The sequence below is a fragment of the Somniosus microcephalus genome, unplaced genomic scaffold, assembly GCF_052327205.1.
Source record: "Somniosus microcephalus isolate GS21.2 unplaced genomic scaffold, FLI_Smic_1.0 unresolved_chr5, whole genome shotgun sequence".
Taxonomy (NCBI): domain Eukaryota; kingdom Metazoa; phylum Chordata; class Chondrichthyes; order Squaliformes; family Somniosidae; genus Somniosus; species Somniosus microcephalus.
In genome coordinates, this window is record NW_028225183.1 from 52,673,334 (window position 1) to 52,679,380 (window position 6,047).

Sequence of the window (6,047 nt, forward strand, 5' to 3'; positions counted from 1 at the left end):
TGTACGATTTTTTGGTGTTGTACAGTTTACTGGGTTGTGTTTCTATGTTGTTTGTTTCTGTCTTTTTGAGATACATAGTAATTTGACTGTGATCTGACAGTGTTGTTTGTGGTTTGACTGTGAATGCTCTGAAAGAGGATGGGTCCAAATCTGTAATCATATAGTCTACTGTGCTGCAGCCAAGAGGTGAGCAATAGGTCGATCTTCCTAGGAGGTCTCCTATGAACCTACCATTGACAATGTACAGACCCAGGCTTCGACAGAGCTGTAGTAGCTGTTTTCCGTTCGTATTTGTCTGCTTGTCGCAGTTATGCCTGTATGGAAGGGAAGGGATATCAAAGTGGTTATTCCCGAATATGTAATTGTTTCCCTGATTATTGGTGAAGTCTGGTTCTTCGCCCGTTCTTGAATTGAGGTCCCCACAGATCAACATGTTCCCCTGGGCCTGGTATTGGATAATTTCCCCCTCTATGTTGGAGAAGGTGTCCTCTTTAAAGTACGGGGAATCCATTGGGGGGATATAAAGTGCGCAAATGTAAACATCTTGGGTGTTAGAGATAATCTCCCTCTCAATTTTGAGCCACATGTGGTTTTCGCCCTTTTTTACAAATTTGATGTAATTCTTAAGTTCTGTTTTAAACCAGATCAGTATGCCTCCGGAGTCTCTGCCTTGGGTTACACTTGGTAATTTATTGGAGGGGACCACCAGCTCAGTGTACCCTTGGGGACAGCCAGTGTGTCCTTTTCCTTTATACCAAGTTTCCTGTAAAATGATAATATCTAGATCTTTAGTTTCATCTATGAACTCTGGGGTCCTACTCTTCACGTCTAGCACCGAAGAGCGTAGACCTTGGATATTCCAGGTTGAAATATATAAGGATTTCATGTTAAGTTTGATCTTTTACTATGATAGGTTAAAGAGTGGTACGTGTTTGTCGTGTCTAAGTGTGGGAAAAAAAGATCATCTCAGTTGTCTATAAAAGTTAATACTATTTGGTTACATTTCTTTCTATTAATTAGTCCTTGATCCATAAGGCGGAAGTAGATGCTGCTGCACATCTGCTTATTGTCTCTTAATGGATTGTCTCTGTCTGAGGTATTGCGTACGCCCTGTGCATCTCTCCCTCTGTCTGGCTGGGAGCGGTCCTGTTCCCCTGTGGGACAGGAGTGGTGCAGGTCTGATATTGTTGTTGTGCATGGGGATCCTCTCTGGTCTCGGTTGGTGTGGTGGTGGTCTTTGTAGTGGTCCTGATATGTACCCCGCTGATATCTGGTGGTCGGGGGGGGGGTCCTCTTGTAGTCTGGGTATGGACCCGGTTAAAAACGATGTCCTTCAGGGCTTTAGCAAAGATCGATATTCTTTTCCTTTGGATGTGGACGTGGTCATAAAGACATTCCTCATCGAGGGTGGGGTGTTGGGCCAGGTGCACGTTGTGTTTTGATTCGCAGTCTCTTGCTATGCTGGCATTTATCTCATGAATTGTGTTGTTGTTGAAGTCTGTTCTCGGCAATATTGTGGAAACAGTGATTCTAGTGTTTGGAAATGTACTGCTTGCCTTCTTAATCACTGCTCTGAGCGATGTTGCTACCTCTTTCTGTTGGGCCTTTAGGTCATTTGTGCCCGTGTGTATTATTATGTGTTGGGGGGAGCCTAATCGGGCTTTGGTCAGCCATCCCATGGCTCTGTCTGTTGTTGGGCACCAGATCTTTTCTACTTTACTTCTAGGGAAGAGCTTTTTCTCCCATAGAAATTTCCCATTTGAGTCTATGAGTATTACGATGTCAGCCTTGTTTGTGTTTACTGTCTGGTGGCTTTCGTCTGGACTCATAGTGTGTGTGTTGGGCTGGGGTGTCTGGTGTGTGCGTTCCTCTTGTGAGCGGCTCGCTTGTGGTTCCACGGTGGTGGGGGAAGATTGAGATTCAGTATGCTGGTCGGTCTGTGTGGCACCCCTTGTATTGTGTGTCTGCTGCTGTTGTTCCGTGTGGGAGTGCAGCCGTTCCGTTGGGCTCTGTCTTGTCTTATCTCTAGCCTCTGGTTGCTGGTCTAATGGTGTTATCTCTCCTCTATGGCTCTCTTCGTTTTCCTGCAGCTCTTTCACCCGATTCCCAAGTAGATTCACCTGGTTCTCAAGTAGATTCAGCTCTCTCTTGTGTCTCTCCCTCTCTTGCTTTTGTTCGTGATTCATTTTAAGGAACTCCTCTCTAAGTTTAACCATCTCTATCTCTAATTGATTAAATTTATCTTTTAGTTGTATCTGGCTGTGTGATCCCGGGGTATGTGTCTGGTCGACCCTGGAAGGCTCACTCACTTCCTGGCTATGCTGCTCTTCTCTTGGTGAGCTGGAATTGGTAGGGGGACTATGTGTGGCTTCCTCCCTGGTAGTTATGCTGGGGTTTGTCAGTTGTATCATGTGGCTGTGGGTCCCCGGGATTAGTGTCTGGTTTGAACTGTGTGGCTCGTTCACCTCCTGACCAGGCTGATTTCCTCCTGGTAAGTTGTCAATGTTGGGGGGAGTGCGGGTCGCTTTTCCCCTGTTAGCCACTCTGGGGCTGTTCCTTCCCCTCTCAGTTATTCCTTTCAGTGTCTTGAAGGCCATTGCAAAGTTGTCGAGGTTGCCTTGCACTAATATTGTTCCGGTATTGTACATGTTGACAGTCGTGGTTGCCCTGTCTCCTGGTGTGTTAATTTTCATTTTGGACCCATTAGCGGTTTTTTCTAGCTTAACACTGGTATAGTGTGATTTTATTGCTGTGATCCAAGCCGCTGGCTGATCTGAGTAGAAAATGAGGTTACATTTTGTACCAGTGTTGTACCAGTCAGAAAAAAGAGTTTCTGGTTTTTCTCTCATCTGCTCATGCTTGATCGATTTTATCGCATTTTTTGTGGTGTTGGGGGGAATCTGGAAGCAGTTGCTCTCAGTGTCCCTCGGGGGCTGTTGTGGCTCTTCTGATGCGCTCATTATTGGTAGTGTAGAGAAAGTATTGTTGATCTTAGAATAAGCTTTTCTGGGGCCCCGGGTTTGGTGTTTCCCTCTCCCTGTTCGCAACCTTTCCCGGTCCCCCTCCCCGACCCCGTGGTCCCTGGGCCTCGGCTCCTGGGTTCACCCTTCCCAGGTCTGAGTCTGTGAGCCGCTGTTTCCCGGTGCCTCCGGGCTGTTCCCCTCCCCCTCAGAGGTCTCTGGGCCTCTGTCTCGGCCTGGCTCCTCGGACCTTTCCCTGGCTTCAGTCTCCCTCCCTGGGCCCTGTACTCACAGTCTTGGTTGGGAGCCTTCTGGTTGCTCCCCTTCTCCTCAGAGGTCTCTGTGCCTGATGGCCTGGCTCCTCGGGCCTTTCCCGTGCTTTCTTTCTCACCTCGGCTGTGCCTCGTTCCCGTTTGGATGCTGGACTGCGGCTCGAGTCCCCTCGGCTGTGCCCCGTTCTCGATCGGGTGCTGGATTGCTGGGCTGCGGCCCGAGTGACCTCGGCTGTGCCCCGTTCCCAATCGGGTGCTGGATTGTTGGGCTGCGGCCCGAGTCCCCTCGGCTGTGCCGGGTGCTGGATTGCTGGGCTGCGGCCCGAGTCCCCTCGGCTGTGCCGGGTGCTGGATTGCTGGACTGCGGCCCGAGTCCCCTCGGCTGTGCCGGGTGATGGGTTGCTGGGCTGCGGCCCGAGTCCCCTCGGCTGTGCCGGTTGCTGGATTGCTGGGCTGCGGCCCGAGTCTCTCTCGCTCTCTCTCTCCCCCCAGTCTGTCTCGCTCTCTCTCTCCCCCCAGTCTCTCTCGCTCTCTCTCTCCCCCCACTCTCTCTCGCTCTCTCTCTCCCCCCACTCTCTCGCTCTCTCTCTCCCCCCAGTCTCTCTCGCTCTCTCTCTGCCCCAACTCTCTCTCGCTCTCTCTCTCCCCCCACTCTCTCTCGCTCTCTCTCTCCTCCCACTCTCTCTCGCTCTCTCTCTCCCCCACTCTCTCTCGCTCTCTCTCTCCCCCCACTCTCTCTCGCTCTCTCTCTCCCTCAACTCTCTCTCGCTCTCTCTCTCTCCCCTGTCTCTCTCGCTCTCTCTCTCCCCACCACTCGCTCTCGCTCTCTCTCTCCCCCCCACTCACTCTCTCTCTCCCCCCCAGTCGCTCTCTCTCTTCCCCCCCGTCGCTCTCTCAGTTCCCCCCCCAGTCGCTCTCTCTCTTCCCCCCCCCAGTCGCTCTCTCTCTTCCCCCGCAGTCGCTCTCTCTCTTCCCCCCCAGTCGCTCTCTCTCTTCCCCCCCAGTCGCTCTCTCTCTTCCCCCCAGTCGCTCTCTCACTTCCCCCCCAGTCACCCTCTCTCTTCCCCCCAGTCGCTCTCTCTCTTCCCCCCAGTCGCTCTCTCTCTTCCCCCCCAGTCGCTCTCTCTCTTTCCCCTCAGTCGCTCTCTCTCTTCCCCCCCAGTCGCTCTCTCTCTTCCCCCCCAGTCGCTCTCTCTCTTCCCCCCAGTCGCTCTCTCACTTCCCCCCCAGTCGCCCTCTCTCTTCCCCCCAGTCGCTCTCTCTCTTCCCCCCATTCGCTCTCTCTCTTCCCCCCCAGTCGCTCTCTCTCTTCCCCCCCAGTCGCTCTCCCTCTTCCCCCCCAGTCGCTCTCTCTCTTCCCCCCAGTCACCCTCTCTCTTCCCCCCCAGTCGCCCTCTCTTCCCCCCCAGTCGCTCTCTCTCTTCCCCCCCAGTCGCTCTCTCTCTTCCCCCCCAGTCGCTCTCTCTCTTCCCCCCCAGTCGCCCTCTCTCTTCCCCCCAGTCGTTCTCTCTCTTCCCCCCCAGTCGCTCTCTCTCTTCCCCCCAGTCGCTCTCTCTCTTCCCCCCCAGTCGCTCTCTCTCTTCCCCCCCAGTCGCTCTCTCTCTTCCCCCCCAGTCATTCTCTCTCTTCCCCCCCAGTCGCTCTCTCTCTTCCCCGCCAGTCGCTCTCTCTCTTCCCGCCAGTCGCTCTCTCTCTTCCCCCCAGTCGCTCTCTCTCTTCCCCCCAGTCGCTCTCTCTCTTCCCCCCCAGTCGCTCTCTCTCTTCCCCCCCAGTCGCTCTCTCTCTTCCCCCCCAGTCGCTCTCTCTCTTCCCCCCCAGTCGCGCTCTCTCTTCCCCCCCAGTCGCCCTCTCTCTTCCCCCCCAGTCACTCTCTCTCTTCCCCCCCGGCTCTCTCTCTCTCTTCCCCCCCCGGCTCTCTCTCTCTCTTCCCCCCCGGCTCTCTCTCTCTCGTCCCCCCCGGCTCTCTCTCTCTCCCTTCCCCCCCGGCTCTCTCTCTCTCTCTCTTCCCCCACGGCTCTCTCTCTCTCTTCCCCCACGGCTCTCTCTCTCTCCCTTCCCCCACGGCTCTCTCTCTCTCTTCCCCCACGGCTCTCTCTCTCTCTTCCCCCACGGCTCTCTCTCTCTCTCTTCCCCCACGGCTCTCTCTCTCTCTTCCCCCCGTCTCTCTCTCTCTTCCCCCCCGTCTCTCTCTCTTCCCCCCCCCGTCTCGCTCTCTTCCCCCCCACCATCTCTCTCTCTTCCCCCCCCGTCACTCTTCCCCCTCGGCTCTCTCTCTCTCTCTCTCTCTCCCCCCCGTCTCTCGCTCTCTCTCTTCCCCCCAGTCTCTCTCGCTCTCTCTCTTCACCCCCCCAGTCTCTCTCGCGCTCTCTCTCTTCACCCCCCCAGTCTCTCTCGCTCTCTCTCTCACACCCCCAGTCTCTCTCACTCTCTCTCTCTCTCTCACCCCCCCCAGTCTCTCTCTCTCTTCCCCCACGGCTCTCTCTCTCTCTCTTCCCCCACGGCTCTCTCTCTCTCTCTTTCCCCACGGCTCTCTCTCTCTCTTCCCCACGGCTCTCTCTCTCTCTTCCCCACGGCTCTCGCTCTCTCTTCCCCCACGGCTCTCGCTCTCTCTCATCCAACAACAACATGCCCTCGAAAAAGCCTCGGCACCGCCGGGCACCCCCAGCTAGTACATATATAGATAAGACCTCTTCTGTCTGTCTGTCTGTTTTCTATACGTTCGAAAGTTATAGAGCGTACCTACGTCACGTCAAAAGAAAGCTTACGATTACGGACCGGTCATAGGCGTATTTACGTTTCGGCCTGACAAAAATCG